The following is a 20,843-nucleotide window of genomic DNA, read 5'->3' as shown; positions in this document are numbered from 1 at the left end:
GATAGGCATTTATTGTAGTTTAAATATTTATTGATTGCAAGAAGGTACAAGACTTAAAAAAAGCAAGAGCCATGTGGCACCAGTTCCTAAGGTTCTTACACCCGGTGCAGTCATTCCTGCTGCAGCACAAGGCAGAGTCCAGAATCCTTAGGGGAAATACAGAGCCAGTGTCCTCTTCGGACTAGGTTTGAGAACAGCTCTTGGAAGATGTAGGCTTTCAGCAGGCATTAAGGGTAAGCAAGCAAATATAAGGAGAACATGCGTTCTGGTGGGAGCTCAGAGTTGGAAAAGCATGAAACATTGCAGGTAGACCCTGGAGTGTAGAAGCATGTGTCCTGAGATATATGAGATCTGAGTGTCAAGCTCATGAATTTGTGCTAAATTTTTGTTATTATCATGGAAACTAAAATCTCAAATTAATTGATGCCAGTGTATGAATTGACTAAGAGCTTTGAGAAGTCAGAACAATTTGGATTACTTTGAAGTTGGTGTAATATGGTCGATAGAACACTGGTGAAGGATTCTTGAAACCTGGTGCTATGATAGCAAGTGCATATTCATTTCCAGTAAATTCATGTTTAGGCTTTTTTTCTCATTTGTAAAATGAGGGATTGGTCTAGATTTCTAATGTCCTTTTCATAGTCAAAAATATCAATAATTTGATAAATCTGTGACTTCAGAGAAAAGTTTTTCCATTACCCTTACTGAATGGAAGTTCTCCCAACTGAATGGGCCAAAAGGTAAGCTACAAAATAAACAGAAATTCTTTACTTAGCTAATACAAACACCCACAAGTTTATGTGCCTTACTGAAGTGAGATATTGTTAGACTAGCATAATTGCCCAAGAGTTGATTACGAAGCCTTTACTAAGCGTCTAAGAACCGTGGACTTGGACACTTTCCCACATTTAAAACATCTAGGGAAAAAAAAGTATGGAGATGATCATCATCTTTGTAGCTCTTGTCTCAATTTAAAGTCGTATATTGCCCTGGCCGATTTGGCTCAGTGGTTAGAGTGTCTGCCTGTGGACTGAAGGGTCCCAGGTTCGATTCAGACCAGGGACACGTACCTCAGTTGCAGGCTTGATCCCCCGCCTGGTCAGGGTGTGTGCTTCTGGCAACCAGTCAATGTGTCTCTCTCACATCAATGTTTCTCTCTCTCTCCCCCTTCCACTTGCTCTGGAAAGCAATGGGAAAAAATATTCTCGGGTGAGAATAAAAAATAATAATAATATATTAGCTGTTTACAGTGTGTTTTCCCAACTAGACTGCAAACTTCACAAGACCAGGCACCTTGTTTTGCATTCCCCCTGAGGTCCAGTGCCAAATGCTTAGGATGTGCTAGATGTTCAGGTGATAGCTGTTAAGGGATCAGTAGATTAATGGTCCATCCTGTAATCTCAAAAAGGCAAATTCCTTGACCTTTTGTGTCCCTTTATGTATGCCCTCATCATAACACTACAGCAAAGACCAAGCCAAATAAGTAGGATTGTCTCTAGTGTTTGGGGTTCTACCATGGTTACAAAAGTATTTTTATGAAGCCTTCTTACATTACTAATATTTGTCCTGACGTATTATAAAGAAATTTGTCTTAGAATCTGCACTGTCCAGTGTGGCAGGCACTAACCACATGCAGCTATTAAATTAATTAGAACAAAATAAATTTTAAAAATCACTTTATCACATGAGCCACATATCAAGTGTGCAATAGTCCCACTTGGACATTTCTACCATCACATGAAGTTTTACTGGAAAGCACTGTATTAGATGGTTTATATAAATTTCACTTTCTCAAAATACTGATAAGGTAAGAAAAAAAAATCAAGAAATAGAGGTTAAATGAAATCATTACCTACCAACAATTTGGCCACCTAAAATTTAAAGTCTTTTAGCATGTTGGAGACAGAATCAGATAATGCAAAGGAGTCCTGTGGTTTTAGTTTTACTTTAGGAAAAGTTTGAGTTATGGCAATCTAAACTTTACCTGGTACCAGCCTCTTCCAGAGGGACGTTTCCATTTCAAAAGCCAGTTTGGTTTTTCAGCAAGAATCATGAGTAAGTGGCCTGTAGAAAGTCTATAGCATGTAATATGGGCCAGATTATAAAGAAAAGTCCTCCTGCTGAAAACAAAAGTGTTTGTTGGAATATATTTCAAGTATCATCAAAGAACTGAAAAAGTAAAGAGGGATTACCAGGCCAAATTCTAAGGGAAAGTGGGGCCTTAGAGTAGTAAGCATAGCAAGGAAGCCACTCTTGCCCTGAAATTTTTTACAGGTTGGAAACAGAATTCTGTTATGACAGGTTTTTCAGACAAGACAATTATAAAATCTTTGGGCCTGCTAAACCTGGGAGTTTGAGGCCTCAAATTTAAAAGGTGGGACCCCAAGGAACAGCACCATTGGCATTAGAATAATATGAAGTAATACCACTTCTCACCCACAGGGGAATGAGCAGAGCAAAGGGAAATAAAAAATAAGTACCTGTGGAAATGTAGCCACAAGCTGACCCTCAGGCAAATTTGCATTCCAAATTCACCGCACTTCAGAAAATGCAAAAACTTCCTGTCTTTAATTTTGTTTAAAATGGTCTCACTGATAGAGTCCAAAATGCCTGTGAAGTGAACCCTTCTGAGTCCAGTCTTATACCAATGTCTAGCTCACATTTAATACATCTGCACTTTTTAAAGTAACATTCACCTTAACCAAGACGGTAGCTTTTAACTTATTTGTCAAAGACATAAAACTTCCCTTTTATATTTTCATTTCATCAATTTACAAATTTTGTATTGCGTTATGTAATTACAAGGACACAACTGGCAACAATCACAGCAGACTCTTAGTGGACACACAACTACTTGCAGGGTTCGACATGCATGGCGCAGCTCGCCCAGGAATGAAGAGGGCTCTACCAGGGAAAGGAGACTGCCATTTTACTCTAAGTGCAGGATCTGCTTACATCCTTTGTCAGTTACCTGAGGTAGACAGAGAGGCTCACAGACAGGATGCATTTGTCCAAGGTTTATGAGTAGTTGGGTCAAAATAGATATCAGATCTTTTGAGTCCTAATCTAGTGTTTTGGTGTGTTTTTCAAGCAGATCTAAGGACCATGTTTTAAATCTTTTAGATCATGTAAAAGACATTTTTTTCCACTGTTATTTAAAAGTCTTTGAGATGGTAATGGTTAATTCTTAGTATATTTGTAGAAAAGCTTTTATACATTTCCTTGATAATATGCCCAGACTATTCAATATGTTATTTATCACTTTGTAAATCACTATACTGAGGTTACCCACTATTTAGTAGTAGTTAACAAATGTGAGGCAACTTCATAATAGGGATGCTTATCTTCTTGGATATAAATTCATTAAATGTTTTCTGCAATTACTGACCTGATTTTAATTTTTTAATCAGTGATAAACTCTATACACCATATTTAAACAAACTGAAATAAAGGGGGGGAGTGGCAAAGGTGCTTATAAATCAATCTAGTCACAGGCAGGCAAACTAACCTGAATTCTCATTGCTGCAGTCTGTGATTATCAGTAAGACCAATACTGGTTACAGAAAAAAAAATATATATATATATGGCCAAAGAGGGGGCTCGATGGGGAACAGGAAGGTTGAACTTCCACAGTTCTGAAAGAAGCGGCAGTGAGAAGGGCATTCACCATTTAGAGGTGACATTGGTATACTCCTTTCGGGTGCTTTTGGGGTCTGTAAGGAAGCAGTGATGACTAAAGTCAATAAATTGAATGTATATAAAGTCAATGGTCCCTGTAAGGCTTGGTATGTATCGTCAGGCAACAAATAAACTAAACAAAGCTCAAACAGGGTCACCATGGATGAGCAAGCAAATGCAGAACAACTCTAAGACACAGTCACTGACGTATAAAACACAGGGTGAAGAGACAACTGGAAAGATTATAGACTATAAACTATTTGTCAGAGAGGCAATAATAGAGACCAAGAATAAAGAGGCAACACTAGCTATTATTACAAGGGCCCACACAATTCGAGGTCAAAAAGCATGACGAGGTGCCTTGGCCAGCTGGCTCAGTTGGTTGACAATTGTCCAGTACACCAAAGGTCTGGGGTTCGATTTCCGGTCAGGGCACATACCTAGGCTGTGGGTGTGATCCCTCATCAGGGCATGTTCAAGAGGCAACCAATAGATACTTCTCTCTCACATTGATGTTTCTGTCTCCCTTCCCCTCTCTCTTAAAATCAATAAAACATCCTTAGGTGAGAATTAAAAGAAATAATAAGATGTTTTCTAAGAGATTTCTCTTATGCTAATTTATCCCACTGTTGTTTCAGCTCTGTGACACTCATTCAGATTGAATTTCCTCTGATTTCCCCAATGATATATATATATGTGTGTGTGTGTATGTACAGAGAGAGAAAGAGAGAGGATTTCATCTGATAGTAGACTAAGGACACAAATGATCAAGTAGTTAAGAACTTCCCAACAGAAATATGTATAAGGCTAGAAACTCTAGGACTTGAATTTAGATTTCTTCTGGGACTCGGATTTGCCAAAAACTAACAAAAGAATTTTCCATAGAAATAGACAAATTGTTTGAAATGACTTTAAATCTAATTTCTTTGGAATATGAAAAGCATTGCTTTATTTATTTATTTTACTTTTATTTTATTTCATTTTTTTATTACCATTTATCCCCTCTATGCCCTCTTCTACCTCCACCACGCCCCCTCCCCTGAGTCACCACATGTTGTCCATGTCCATGAGTTCTCTCTCTCTCTTTTCTTGTATGCTCAAATCACCCAGCCCCAACCACCCCCAGAAGCATTGCTTTTTAAATTTTTATTTTTATTTATTTTTGTTAATCCTCACCTGAGGATATTTTTTCTATTGATTTCTAGAGAGAGTGGGAGGAGGAGGGGGGAGAGAGAGAGAGGCATCAATGTGAGAGAGACACATACACATCGATTGGTTGCCTCCCAGGGCGATGATAGAACCTGCAACCCAGGTATGTGCCCTTGACCGGGAATTGAGCCCGTGAACCTTAGGTTCATGGGCCAACTGTCTAACCACCGAGCCACACCAGCCAGGGTAAGCATTGGTTTTTTTTTAAAGTCTAGGAATTAATGATCCAATAATGATTAGAATTAAAAGAACTTAGACTTTTCAGGAGCAGATCCTAGATTTATAAAATTAATTTTAGTACTGAAGTATGATAGAACCATACAAGGCATTCCAAACTGAGAAACAATATGAGCAGCTCAATGGCGGCCTGGAGAGTCCTGGCGATGCTTAATATTCTCAGGGGGTTTGTTAGACACTTCAGCTCCAGTAGATCCCATAGCCCCTCTGTTATTTTAAATATTGATACAGCATCCTCTCCTAGAGCTCAGTTCTATTTTAGGAAGCCTGGGGAAGTGGAAAAGCATGTGTGCTATTTAGAATGAGGCAGACCTGGGTTCCAGTCTCTGCTCTGTATTATCAGCTGGGGATTCTTGGGCAAGCTACCTGACTTCTTTGAGCCTTCATTTCCTCATCATTAAAGTACTTCCTATTGTAAGGAATACATCTGATAAAGTCATAAAAGGTCCTAGTTTTGTGGGCATTAATAATCACTTTGCTATTCTTGACAAATGGCCTTCCTATTTCTATTGAATGCCTCCAAGATTAGGAATTTCTCACCACTTGAGGGAACTTCTTTTGTCTTTACTAGCTCCAGATACAAGAAAGGTTTTCCTAGGATATACTCAGCTCTTTCCGGCCCCCACCCTTTGGCTGCATTTCATGCGATAGCCTTACATTCTTTAATCTCCTCCCACCCACTCTGCACTTACCACAGATTCTTGTCCTGGCTAAATACACCCCATTTCTTTGGTCATTTTCTGTATGGCAGGTTCTCCTTCCCCTCCCTGACCATAATTGTTTTCTTCTGGATGTACTTTAATCTCTCAGTATCCCCTCCATAGGGTCACTTCCAGGACAAACAACAGAGCTGCTGCATCACGTCCTTTGTTCTGGGCCCTTCTTGTAGCACAACATCCCATCACAGTAGCATTTTTGGCAGCCAATCCCACTATTAAGTTGTATTGAGTTGTTAAATTTAAACAACTCTTAAATCCTTTTCATGTGCACAAACCACATTTTCTCTATCCTATTCTTTCATAGTTGTGGGTAGAATTTGGGGGTGTTTGTATTTTTCCATGTTTTCCCTTGAGGTTGAGGGGTGGATGCCTAAACAAAAGGGTTTATTATTTTCCTGTTGAATTTCTTCTTAAACCATGCCCATAGTTACTACCTATCAAGATCTTTTTGGTGCAGATTCCACCATTCAACTTAATGATGGGCCCTCTTGGCGCTGTGTTACCTGCAGCCTCCTTCAGCATGCCACCATGCCATCAAAATCTAATTCCAAGTGCCTAATAAACATTTTGGGGAATACAGTGCCAAGCACAGAGGTCTGTGATGGGCTCTACAGGAAGCCCTGCCTTTTGGTTGACATAAATCCATTCATCAGAAAGAAATCTTTGCTTACTATACACCCAGCACACATTCAGAGTGATATCATTAGAGACTGATAAATTCATACAGAAATTCAAGCTAACCATCTCGTCTTCACTAACTTATACTGACTTCTTAGCTGGCTTACAAGTCATGTCTTTAATGATTGGTTCTGGAAGACTTCCCAGATATTAAGCCCATCTCCTAGAGCTCACAGGATTCACCTTTGTTTTGAGAATAAGACAATTATCCTTTTCCAGTCTTCCTTTATTCTTAAGATTCCTAAAAAATTATTGACAATTGTTCCTCTATTTTACCCCCAAGTTCTTTCAGTGTCCAAGAAATGTACCTCATCTAGGCCATGAGATTTACATGCATTCTGAGCAGCCAATGCTTTCTTACAGGTTCCTTACCTACCTTCTTTTTTAAAAACTAATGTTAGTGCTGCCCTTCCCTTTCTCACAATCTTTCAGTTGGGGGGGGGGGGACACACAAAGTTAAAGCCCTGGCTTGTGTGGCTCAGTTGGTTGGCCATCATCGGAAGGCGGCCTGCAGGGGGCAGCCAGTCAGTGTTCTGCTCGCACATTGATGTTTCTCTCTCTCTCTCCCTCTTCCTCTCTCTCTAAAAATCAATAAAAAAAGTCTTTTTTAAAATGGGAATTAAAGCAGTTAAGTGGTTCTACTTTCCTCTTCTTTTAACACTGTTAGTATCAGGCTCCTAAACTTTAGGCACATTTCTGTGCAACCTGTAAAAATGTGCCTTGCGTGACTCACCACATCAGTCCCAACCCCTTACATCTGTATTGTCCATAACTTCAGGCCTGAGTGCTTGCACTGCACAGCCCGACCTGTTTCCAGCCTGACCCCATGACTTATTTATCTTTCAATTCTATTTCCCTCCTTAGACCTGATACTTCTCTGACTTTCCTCTTTGCTCCTAAGCCTTGCCTATACTCCTTTGGTCTCTAATGGTAAGTGTCCCACCTCAGCAAATGGATTCTTTCCTTTGGGCGACACTCTTGGGTCTGACATTCTCACCAGGTGTTCATTCTAGTTTTATCCACTGCTGCGCTTCAAACCAGGTAGCAGCGGCATCACCTTTAAGTCATAGGGCGTCACTTCTGCCATCCTCTGTTCAACTGACCATGAAGGTCGGCCCAGAGTCAAAGAGATGAGACATAGTTTGCAGACAAGTTTTTCAAACACGACCTGCTGCATGGAGCCCAGCGAGCGGAGCCCAGGCACCGCGCAGCAAAGGCACTTGCTATGTGTTCTTCCTGCTCCACCTAAGTGTTCAAGTCCTTTTTGATTACTTACATTTTTTGCACACCTCCCTTCATTCTGGACATTAACATCTAACATTCTTATAGGCTTGTATTGCTGTTTTATCTTTGAACATGATGGCTTTTCTGTTTGCTGTTTGAATTCATCGAAGAGCTCCCTCTGAAATGTATCAGTTTATTAGGATCTCTTCCATTGCTTCCACCCCGCTGTATTGCTAAAAATTAAATTTTGAGAATATTGAATTCCTTTTTTTAGCTTCCCTATAAATGGAATGCTAGCAATCCTTTTATTCCTCTGTCTGCATAACCCACTTTAACATATACACATAGACACACTAGATGTTCGCCTCATGTTACTGCTTGTCACCCCTTTCTTAGGGTGGGCACGGTATAATGACATGGTTAAGAGTCAGTCAGACTTAGGCTTTAATTCCCATTCTCCATTGCTAGCTATCGGTGTAACCTGAAAACACTGCTTTACCTCTTCAAAAATTAGTAAAATTTCAGCGATAAATGGGATGGCAGTGGGTTAAATGACAGTGGGATTAAATGAAAGAATACATGTAAAGAATTTAGCACACAGTAGGCACTCATTAAACAGTAGCTCTTAATATTATTCATCTCATCCTTTTAACTGAAAACTGCAACCGTCTCCTCCATTCTGGGCTCCAGTTCTTCATAAAACATCACCTGTCTATTCCAAACACGCTGGCAGGCGACTATGACATCACGTGTTCTTTATGAGCTGTTGCCTGCATTTTTGCCTGGTTTTATCAGCAATTTTAGTAAGATTGCTAGTCATGGTCACCCATTTTTTCTCTTTTGGAACCCTTCTAGCCCCCAGCTCAGGCCTGCACTGCGAAGTCTAGAGGTGCATCCAGGTGATATAAGCTGCCCCTATGTTGGGCAAACGAATGTCAGAGCCAGGACTCGCCCCAAATTTCTCTGTGCAAATAAGTCAAAGACACCTTCTTACAGAGAAGCTAACTTGGAGGGATGCTGCTTGTCCAGGCGACTGCAGTGCTTGCTGGTGTATAGTCACTGGTCAATGTGTAAATACTCTGTCGGTTGCTTTATTTGTGAATGTGAAAAGCTCTGCAGGAACCCACAGTATTACAGGAACCAGGCTGAACACAGGCGATAAGGCGTTGTGGCGAGAGGTGTCAGTGAGTGTCATGTATCCCTCTGAGGGACGAAGTTTATAGGTGCTCCCCCCTCGCTTTCTAAGAACACCAACTCCCCTGGGTGAATAATTTAAAGGACAAATTACTACTCTTCTGAGTACCAAAGCCAGCCATAAGCTGAAATTAAATTAAATCATAAAGCCCTACAAGAAACTGAGGGAAGAGTCAGAAATATAAAACCAAGGGAATCCAGAGCTAAGCATGAAATATTAGATCAGTGCAATGTCCTTGCCTTCCTGTGCTGATGAAGGGAAAACTGAAAACCATCCTGGTACAGACGTAAAGGACCACCATCAAATATCCATTGTTAAGTACTTGGCAGTGGCTATTGCAATGATTTCAATTCCAATGGGGTATTGGAGGGAGGTAGGAGAGGGGACACTAGATCAACTTCAAGTCCTTGCACTTCAGCTAAGTAGCTGGGTGACCTTGAGCCAGTCACTACCTAATCAGGGTCTTAGTTTCCTTTATCTATGAATTGAAAAAGATAAAATCAGAGTTTGTGTTTCTAAAATATTTTTTTCCAAAATATTTTTATTAGCTCAAAGTTCATAGTGCTCCAGTAAAAACATGTATGAAATTTGCCCATTAAAATATAGAAAGCTCTTATTTTTTTTCATACCACCAGCCCTAGTATCACCATTAAAATTCCCTTATACTCCTTAGTAAGGGGCCAGGAGACATAGGGAGCAACTTTAGAAACATCAAACCATAAAGTTTTGCACTAAAACACTGTGTCCACACACTTATTTCCTCCAGAGGGAAATGAAAGTTTACATGGTGGTTAGAGGGGTGGACCCACCCTGTGTGCGAGGAGTTAAGCAGCACTTTAAACACCCAAGATTGGCTCCTGAGAAGGGAAGTCAGCATACCTGCACTAAAGTAAAAATCCAACCTTCTAGTCATTCTACATCGACAGTGAGAAAGGGCTGTGAAAGAGTTCCTTTGTTCAATCGATACAAAGCAGGGACTTTGACAAAGCTGGCAGCTCTTCTGCTGCCAACGTGGCATGTGGCTCTAAAGTCAAGTAACAGTCTGCAAAGCAGATGGTGTTTTCTAAGGTGCTAGTATTGTTGAAACACCTGGGAGATGTCCTAGGTTGAGCCCATCAAGCTTAACTCTGTCATCATCACGGCTCAGCCTCACCAGGATTTACTGCCATGCCAGCGTCACCAGAACAGGGAAATAAAATGCTAAGATGCGGTGGTCCTTTCCCTTGCGGGAAGGCTGTACTTGACCTCTTTGGCCTACATGGGTCAGGGCTGCAATGAAGGCCAAATATCAGGAATGATCCCCTAAGTGGCGCTGCCCAGATCTTGAATTTCATGGTCCAGTAAAATTTCAAAGAGAAAGAGAAAGACTGTCACATGGACCCTGGCCGGGGAGCTCAATTGATTAGAGCATCATCCCAATACACCAAGGTTTCGGGTTCAATCCCCAGTCAGAGCACATGCAAGAATCAACCACTGAATGCATAAATAAGTGGAACAGCAAATCCATATCCCTGCCCCCCTTCCTTCCTCTCCCTCTCTCTAAAAATCAATCAATAAAATAAAATAAATTTTTAAAAAAGACCATCGTATGCAGGCCAAATTTGACTCCATTACTTCACACAAAAAAAGCATCTACTATCCATGGCCACTATCATTTTATTTTTATAAAAGGGTATTTTAACAGTAAAATGAAGGAAGGATGCTGTCTCAAAATAAAGAACAGTTCTTTAAATTGCTTACAATTACTTTTCAGACACTTACTATATTGCTCTTTACTTTGTTTAGTAGTCATATATCAATGTCCTGCTCTTTGTAAGATAGCATTAGAACTAAAAGCCTCTTTCTCAACAATTCCAATCTGAAATTTCCTCAAGGCCAAACCGTAAGCCCCATTTCTACTTTGAAGCTTTCGTGATTACCTATGATGATTATGATGTCACTACCCTCTGAATCCTTAGAGCACTTGTAATTTTAATATATAAAATTAGCACTTTCATTTTGTGGGAAATTTTTTGCAATTTACAATGTTCTGTAGATAACACTTTCATTTTTAACTGAAAACTTTAAAACTTTTGTTAATGCCCTGGCCAGTGTGGCTCAGTTCGTTGGGTATTGTCCCAGGCACCGAAAGGTTGCTTGTTCAATTCCCGATCAGGGGACACGCACATGCCTGGGTTTCAGGCTCCATCCCTGGTGGGGGGCTTGGTGTGAGAGGCAGCCAATCCATGTTGCTCTCTCACGTAGATGTTTTTCTCTCCCTCTCCCTTCCTCTCTCTAAAATAATCAATAATTTTTTTTTTTTAATTTTATTACCAACAGAGAGAGCCACACTGACATCTCTGAAGAAGATTGCAGCTTAGGAAAGAAAAAATAAATATAGAATGTAGAACAAGTATGAATCAGCCATGACTCAAAATGCATCTGAAGTTGGCTGAAGCCTTTTACAGTTGATAGTATAGAATCCAATATATTTTGATCAGTAAGCTGATGTGTTGAAAATGCTCTAGTTTACATTAAGAAAGGGTTACTAAGCCTCTGATTTCAATACTGTCCCTTCTCTTCACCAAGCTAAGTAAGCATCAGGACAGTCACTCCCCTACTTCTTGTTCCAAAGGATCCCATATTCTCATTTAAATAGAATGCCTGGGCGCTGCAAAATAGAAAATTGTCTTAGAGATTACCTAGTCCATCCCTTGTTTAACAAACGGGGTACCGAAGCCCAGCAAAATAAAGTGACTGGCCCCAAATCCCAAGCAGATCAGAATTAGAAGTGGGATTTCTACCAGGATGTAGGATCTTGTTGGCATTTAAAACATAATAGTCTCATGTCCCCGTATCTCGTGTGTTCTTGAAATCACCACAGACAGGCAGTAGTTTACTTCTGAAGTCAGTCAAGCCCTTCGGAGTTGGAATCTTGCTTTTGTCTGGTTCTCTCACTGCAATTACCACAGTCCTAGATGGTTAGTAATATTAACAAATCTGTATGAAACACAAGGGACCCTTCTTCCTTTCCTTTTTCAGGACTGATGTTTTCTTCTTTAACTAAAACCAAAGCCTTCACCTTTCCACTTCAGTACATTTTTGAAATATCTGAAATATTTTTGGATGTTATTATCAAAACCACTCATACCCAAACCTGGAAATAAGGGCTCCCATTTCTGCAACAAATATACCATCTGACCTCCGCCAGCTCTCACCTTCTCTGGCCAGTGTTCACATGTGGGAACTGGAGAACGTCCTGGAGAGAGACCGAGGCACGGCAGGTTGGGACCGCGCCCTCGAGTCTCCTGTGTGCGGCCGGCAGAGCCGGCCCTGGGCGCTGCCCGCAGCCGCCGGGGAAACGCTGGCCCTGGCCGAGGTTTCGTGCTCGCCGACGGGAAGGCGGCAGAGACGAAACGTGGATTTCCCCTCGCCCACGCTGCCCAGCAGCACCGTTCTCACTCAGAGACGAGCACATTTCGGAAAGGGGGTTTCATGAAACATACAATTTAATGAAGCCATCTGGGAGGATGATCGTCGGACAAATGCGAGATCCTGGTATTATCTGGCTACTTGAGGAACTACCAGGGAAATGAAGGTGCAGCCCAGCTCGACAATTCAAGTCAAATATCCATGTACAAGATCTGTGGATAACGGACTTTGAAGACTGATATTTCTCACAAATCTGAGGCTACTTTTCTCCCCTCCTTCACAGTTTTGCTATTTTTGCAGTAAGATTTCATTTTAATTGTTGGAAAACATCTTTTTTTTTTTTTTTTTTTAAACAGGAATCTATCAGTGTCAACTGGGAATCTTGAAAGAGAAATGTTACATGTCTCTATCGTTTTTTAAGCTTCTCTTCTGAAGCGAGAAGCGATGCAAAGGACACTGGCCCCCTGCTCTGCTGCAGGCGCCTCAGCTGGCCCTCCCCGCGGCTCTGCTGCGTCTGGCTTCTCCCAGCACGAGGATGCCCGCTACCCCCAGGCATCCCCAAGACTCTCCCGGGTGAAGCCCCTTCTCAACCAGTGCCACCTCCTCTCTCCAAGAGGCAACTGCTGAAGCAATGCCAGGTTCAGTCGTGCCAGTGGCCACAAACCCGACATTCTGCTGGGCTTGGCGTGCCCGGCCTTTCATGTGGTCAGGGAGGGACAGAGCATTTCTTCCACGCTTACGATCTGCCTCCTACCTCTGCTGAAGGAATTACTCCTGGCACTGAGGCAGCAGCTGCCCACTGTGTAACCCAAAGTTCCCCTGGGCTCCTCACAGTCTTCACAGGAAAAAAATGGGATCCAGGGTTCGTGACCACTTTCTAGAAATCAGGAGTCCATTTGGCCCTGGCTACCCCCAACCTCCCCTCTCACCACACACTCACCAAATCATACAAAATACAGTCAAGCACAACACTCCTCCCAGAGGGGGCTGGGTTCATGAGCACTGCCTGGGGGAGAGGGGTAGGTTTGCTGGTCCCGGGGCCACACATAGTGTCCATCTAGTGAATGTGCATGGCGGAGGGGGAGGGGGAAGCGGGATGGAGGCAGAGAGGTGGTTCTACAGGCTTTGACTGGCTGATGCCTGGGGTGGGACAGGTAGGGAGCGGGCGATAGTGCCCTGATCTCTAATCCTTTTATAATCACTGAAGAAACCATTTCTCCCACTGCCCATCTTCTTGCATCTCTAAATCACAGCCTAGCAAGCAAGCGTGCCCAGAGCTAAGGGCCGAGACACTTGCACGCCCTGTATCCCAGGGACTAACCTGCACACTCACAAGCAGGGTAAGGAGAATCCGCCCACCCATTTTCTCCCAGTTCTCTGCCAGGCACTGTCACTGCCCATCCCTGATGGAAAAACAATATTCTGAGCTTCACCTTAATAAGGCTGATGGTCTAGAGTCTTGGAAGCTATGCCAGCAAGCTCATTTAGCGAGTGCTATGGGCCAAACAGGGTAGGACGCATGGGGGTAGACGAAGGAAGAAAATCCAGTTTGTGCCCTCAGAGAGTTCTGTCCGGGAGGGAGCTCAGAGTAAATTTGACTATATGGATCTGTTAAGATTCTCAACATTCGTCTCAATTTTAAGAGCCTCCCAGTGTATTTTTCATGTAGCAAAACATTAAACTAAATTGCCAAGTGATGACAAAAATTGTCAGAACTATTTTTGACAATAATAGTCCAGAACCCGAGGGACTGGAACTCTGACTTCAGAGATCGCAAGCAGAGAAACCACCACATCCAAGTAGCTGACAGTAATGTATCAACAACAAGCATGTCGAGAAAAACAGCAGACTTGCTGTAAATAAAAAAATACGTGTCCTGGGAAAAGCCTTTTAATTTCTCATAAAACATTAGGCAGTTATGGGAATTAAACATTTATTTTAAAAAAGTGTCATTACATAGAGAAATTAGTCTCTCAGATAACCACGTTTTCCTAGCATTGAGAGACAGGGAAGGTGACAGTCTTTTTCCTTGAGTCACAATATTGGTGAGAAGATGAGGCTTTGCGCATGAAATAATTAAAGGGATATTGATTCACACTGTAAAATACTTTCCAAACCTTTGCCTGATATCTGAAGATTCTATGGGAGAAAAAGATGTATGACCATAACCAAGAGGTAAAAAATTGAGTTTAGAGGCTTTTTGTAGTTAATGGGGTGAGGGTGGGGGGACAATGACAAAGGATTTGAGGTTAGGAGTCTGGGAAGAGCTGGTAAACTGTTTTTCTGTGCAAATAAAAAAGCTAAATCCTTTCTAACGATTTTCCCCAAGTGATTTTCTATAAGCATCAGAAACAGAAGACCAGTAGGATTTCATACTCTGCCACTGAAGTGTTTGAGAAATTCTGAGTCAAATATAGATTTGTTTAAAAACAATAAGTAGAAATTGTTTTCTGATTATTTTTGTTCTTCATAGCAAAACATTCAGACTATATGGAAAACGGTAAAGAGAAAAGCAAAAATCACTCCTAATCGTGCTACACAGAGATAATCAATATTAGCATTTTGATGTATACTCTTCAGAAATACTTTTTTAGGCATGTATACACATGTTTTTTCATAAAAATGAAATACTAGTCATACTGCTTTATAATGGGTTTTTAGTTAATAATATCTCATTTTGCACCTCAATGAATATAGGTTTACTTAGTATAGTGAGTTGAGTAGTATCCCCAAATAATTCATGTCCACCCAAAACCTCAAAATGTGACCTTATTGGGAAATAGTGCCTTTAAAATTTAAGGCTCTAGAGATGAAATCATACTGGATTTAAGGTGGGACCTAAATCCAATGCCTGGTGTTTGTAATAATGGAAGGGAGAGGAAGATTTAGATGCAGAAAGACAAAGAGAGGGCCATGGGAACACAAGACAGACTGAAGTGATGCCGCTACAAGCCAAGGGACACCTGGAGACACTAGAAGCTGAAGGAGGCAAGGAAGGGTTCTCCCTACAGCCTCCAGAGAGAGTTTGGCCCTGCTGACACCTCTGACACAGCATAGGGACTTGGGCCCAGGAATGGAAAATACCGGTGGTCAGGAAGCCAAGTGGCTAGAAGGAACACAAAAATGTCATCACCCCTCCACTCCTTACTTAAAAACACAGAGGTAGCTGATTTTGTCTCCCTTCTAACTGCCTGCTTTAACTACTGACCCGCATGTGCTGCTGATCAAGGTGTGATGGCTATAGGAGTTTCCTAGGGTGGTGGTCACAAGCACTCTGCCATCTTGCCCCCACAGCATAGGCGAGGGAGTTGGAAAAGGATGTCACCTAACCCTGAAATGGAAAACTGCACAAGGTTGCCCTTCTCAAAAAGCCTGCCTTTTCAAGCATGCCCACTTTGTCCCAGCCCTCACTGTCCCCAGCAGCCAAGCAGAGCCAGCCCCCCAAGCCAGTTCAGAGGACCTCCCTTTCCTCTGTGCTGCCTCCCTAGTGCTCAAGCACAAGCTTAATAAAATCTGTCTGGAAATTTCTCTGGAGTTTTCTCTCAATTTCTGTCTTGGGGAACCCCAGAACCCTAACATTGGTAACTCCTTGATTTTGAACCTCTGGCCTCCAGGACAGTGAAAGAATAAATTACTGTTGTTTTAAGCCAGCATGTGTGAGGTAATTTGTTATGGCAGCCCTAGGCAACCAATACAATTAGCATTTTTATTGGCTGCATAGTATTTATTGTATTCCATTCCACATGGATGTACCATAGGGAATGTAGTATAATGAGGACATTGTTGATGGGCATTTAGGTTCCTTCCAGTTTTTCTCTATTACAGACAATGCTACAATAAACATTCTTGTCCAGACAACTGTATGCCCTTTTATTGGGAGGGAATATAGCCTAATGGTTAATAGCATGGGTTCCAAAGCCAAAGTCAGACTACCTGGATTCAAATATTGGCCCCATCACTTACTAGCTATTACCCTGAGTAGAAACTTAACTGGATACTTGTTGTTATATGGGAAGATTCTTTTTCCCAGTGTCTGACATATGGTAAGCACTAAGTAAATGTTTTCTGTTTATGATAAATTATCAGCGATGAATAATTCTTTCAAGACCAGAGAGATACATTTTCAAAAATCAAACGCAACTATAAAGGCTTAAGAATAAATCTAATAAGCATCACAGTTCACTTTTGTTCACAGACATACACATTTTCATAGAAAAGTTACAGTGCAAAAGGCTATGAACACTAAATTTCTAACATCTTTAATAAACCAAAGAGAGCCCATCAGTCATTTATTTTCATTGACTTTGAAAAGGCAGTTGTTAATTGTTCAACACATTGATTTAAGTTGTACTACATCTGATTTCAACCCTGTTTCTGCCACTTTTTAATCTGGAGAAAATTACTAAATTTCAATCATATGCTGGGATAGTTATCTCAACCTTACTAGGACTATTATTAGAGTCAACTGAGGTACTTTAGGCAAAAGGCCTAGTACAGAACCTGGAACACGGTAGAGACATAAAGTAGTGTGTTATTATTACTAAAAAAGGTCAAAGAAAACTCTGAGGAATAATTTATTGAATAAAAAAGACAAGCCTTAGATGTTTGCAATCACTTCAAGGATGAATAATAAATACATGTGGTCTACAAAGTTTTTTTATCTTGCACCCCGTAAGTAAAACAATTTGTACCATGCACCCCCCAATATATGTATATTTGCTTATAAATTATAAACATCTACAATGGTATTCATATGCATATTACAAAACTCAAAAATAGAAATTTCAAAGGGATGAAATAAAAATTTTAAAGTTCTGACATTTTTTCTTCACACTCTAGTGGATCATTTTGAACACCCCCCACCCTGGGTTCACATGCTCCACTTTGAAAGTCCCTGAAGACACAATATCTCAAATACAGAAGGGTAAGGGGTGGGCTCAGGGATCTGCTGATCATCCAAGTGTACATGGAACTAACCAGCAAAATATTTCTGGGGGATGTGAATGCCTAGCCGTCTGGTACATGGCCACTTGCTCACTTTTCCAGATTCGGTTCCCTGCGTGAAGCTTCTCCTGGCATTTCCAGGTGGAACTGACAACTGCTTCCTTTGGATTCCCCTATCCCTATGCAGATATCTAACATAGCATCTATAACATTTTATTGTATTTATTCCTTTCGGTGACTCTCTCCCCATCTTAACTGTCAGCCTCTCAAAAAGGCAGAGATCATGTCTTACTGTTCATTGGTTTGCTGCTCCTTAATACCTACCAAGAGCCCGGCCAGATGTGGCTCAGTGGTTGAGCACCAACCTAGGATCCAGGCGATCGGGGTTCGATTCCCGGTCAGGGCACATGCCCGGGTTGCGGGCTCGATCAGTGACTCTCTCATCATTGATGTTTCTATCTCTCTCTCCCTCTCCTGAAATCAATAAAGATATATTTTTTAAAAATATATATCTACAAAGAGAATGAACTGACAAAACTAGATAGCAATACAGTGCATAAAAACTAGAATGTCTGGGAAGCACATGGAAGAAACAAAAGAAAATGCTATAAAATGCTAACTAGAGCCTCTTCACCATAGAATTATGTTTCATTAGATTGTAAAGTCTGACTTGTCTGCAGCAAATTCCACACCATTTCCCAGTGAATTCTCCAGATACTGCGACAGAATTCTTGGTTGCTTCGCTCCTCTGCACAGCTCTGCCTCTGCTCTGCGGAGGCGGGAGCTAGGCCTGGATGGGGACGGTTATGTACTTGCTAATCATATGTTTGTTTTCCCTCTCAGCTCACTTCTGCCTGCCAAGAATAGCTCAGGATGACAATCATTTTCATGCTTTCAGTCAAACAAAGGCTCCAGAAGGACATGGAAGAAGGGAACAAAGCCAGAAGTTTAACATCAACGACAAGGCAAAAGAGGAAGAAAGTAAGTTTAAATATCCTGCTCCCCGTTTGCTGCTCCCCCATCTCAGCATGTTGGCTCCTGCTCGCCTGCAGTTGGAGCATGGCAAGTGAGTTGTGGAACAGGCAGACTTTAAATAGTTACAATACATAAGAAGCCGATAGGGGCACTTACAAGTTCCAAAGATTGAGCACCTGAATTAATCTGAAACATAATTATATTACTTATAAATTGTAGAACACATATACTTATGTGAGCAAGGGTTTAAGTTTCTTTTTCCTTAACTTTCTTTCTCCTAGGCCTTTGCACCCACACACTCCCCTTGATCCCGGATGAAGCAATTAAGGAGGTGACGCTGCTGTGGACAATGCACCATTGAACAGGCATGGTTAGGCCGGCCCAACCCGGAGTTAAGATATCATCTTATCAAGATATCACCAGACGACCAGGAACAAAAGGATGACGCTTGCAGACCTCCAGGGCTGTACATAGCTGCATTCCACTCCCAGCCTCAGTTTACCCCATTTCCCTCTATAACCCTATCCCTCAGGCCATTCCTTAAGACAGGTTTGGGGTGCTCATATGCTCCCTGTCTTCTTGGTTGGCCGGCCTTCTCAATAAAGGCCTTATATGATTCAACCCTGCCTCCGTTGAATTGGACACAGTGACAGGCAGCCTGAACCCCACTGGGGTTTCCCTGTAACAAAGCCACAATGGCACCCAATACTTACATCCCTCAAGAGTCATTTGAGTTTTTAAAGCTCTCTCTCATCACCCCCTCCCCTGTTTTTCATGCTAACTTGAAGCCACAACTAGAAACCTTTAGCAATATTTACATCAACATCTGTTTCTCTAAAGCACTGTTTTCCAAAATGGGTTCTATGATGCTGCATGGAAAAAGGTCCTGTGGTTAAATGTTTGAGAAATTTATGGTTATACAAGTTAAACAGATTTCTCTGCAGCAGACCTTCTCATGTCCTTTAATATTCTAATGTACCTGGTCGATCTCTGTGAGGAAGCACAGTCTGTACCATAGAACATCTGGCCAGACTTGTATTCTGATTAATACACTTTAACAAATATCACCCATTTGACTTCGGGTTTGGCTTAAACTAGGAGATCTTGTCATCAGAGACAGACCTTCAGAAGCAGTAGGTCATTTGGGCTGGTGTGGGGCTGTTGACAACACAGAGAAAACGTCACAAAGGAGTCCTCCCGAATACTCACACAATGCACGTCCTTCTTTCTGGGGGCTGACGTCGCTGTCCCCTGGGGCCTGAAGTGCCAATCCTGCAGCAAGAAAGGCTAGAAAAATAGCCTGATAAAAAGGAAAGAACCTAAATTGGGCTCCGTGGTTTTAGGGATATGCATCTCAGGACCTAATTTGTGCATTTAATCTCTAGGCGGTTGATTGCCAGGAGAGAAATGCCCCTCCCTCTTGGGATACTTTCATGAAGAAGCCCTTTTTTCTATTTTTACACAGAGAGCCACACAGAGCCTTCCTAGTATACATAGCTTTTGTGTACATTGTGTTCCCACCAAGGATATCACCTCTCCGACTCACTCCTACATAATCTTTCTCCTGCTACTGCGTGAAGACGCCCCTTCCCACCTGCTGCAACACTCCCTCACTTTTCTGAATGCCCACGCTTCTCAATGACTATGCCAGAGGTCAGCAAAACATGGTCCTCCATCCAAATCCAGCCTGCCATCTATTTTTGTCAATACAATTTTATGGGAACATAGCCACCCTTCATTCATTTATGTATTGTCTATGGCTGCTTTCTGCATACAGGAGCAAAATTGAGTAGGTGAGCCAGAGACCATATAACATGCAAGCCTAACATAATTACTATTTTCCTTTACGGAAAAATTTGCAAAACCCTGGTCTATACCATTTCTTCAGTACTTATCACATAGCCTTACTTCATGTTGCAACTCATATTTGATGTCTTGTATGTCTTTTGAGTTTTAACCTTTTAAGCCCACTGAGGGCAGAGCCTATGATTTGTACTTTTTATGAATCCTTTGTAAAACCTATCTCAAAATAGGTTATCAATAAACGTTAGTTAATCATCATTTTTTTTAACTGATCTTATTTGAAAGAGCACAATTTATCCAAATTCTCTGTAAGATGTTCCTGGTACCAAAAAGGAGAGGGTAAATGATATTGCGTTATTTTCAGACCATTCAGTCCTGTGGTTTGCCATGGGTGTTTAAATTGGTTAGCTTTGAATATTTTCTGAAAGTAAAATAAACCTCAAAGGGACAGCCACATGTTTCTTACAGGTAGCCTGGAAAATATTATTTTTTCTATACGCAAATACAGAACGTTAATACTTTCCTCATCTACCATATATTGATAGCAACTACCCCCAAACAGTTGCAAAACACACACACACACACACACACACACACACACGGAGGGCTCTGTAATGTGGACTGGTGAAAACTAATCAATACAGCTCTCTGATGGCCACCATGCTGATCTTCCTAATGGCCTCTTGATGGAATGAGTGGCCTGGCTGAGACCTGTGGTCCCAGGCAGGGCTGCTCTGCAATGGCCTGCAATTTAATACTGGAGGTCGCCT

Source organism: Miniopterus schreibersii (genome assembly GCF_964146895.1).
Source record: "Miniopterus schreibersii genome assembly, chromosome: 7".
Classification (NCBI taxonomy): Eukaryota; Metazoa; Chordata; class Mammalia; order Chiroptera; family Miniopteridae; genus Miniopterus; species Miniopterus schreibersii.
This window is presented reverse-complemented; position numbering follows the sequence as displayed.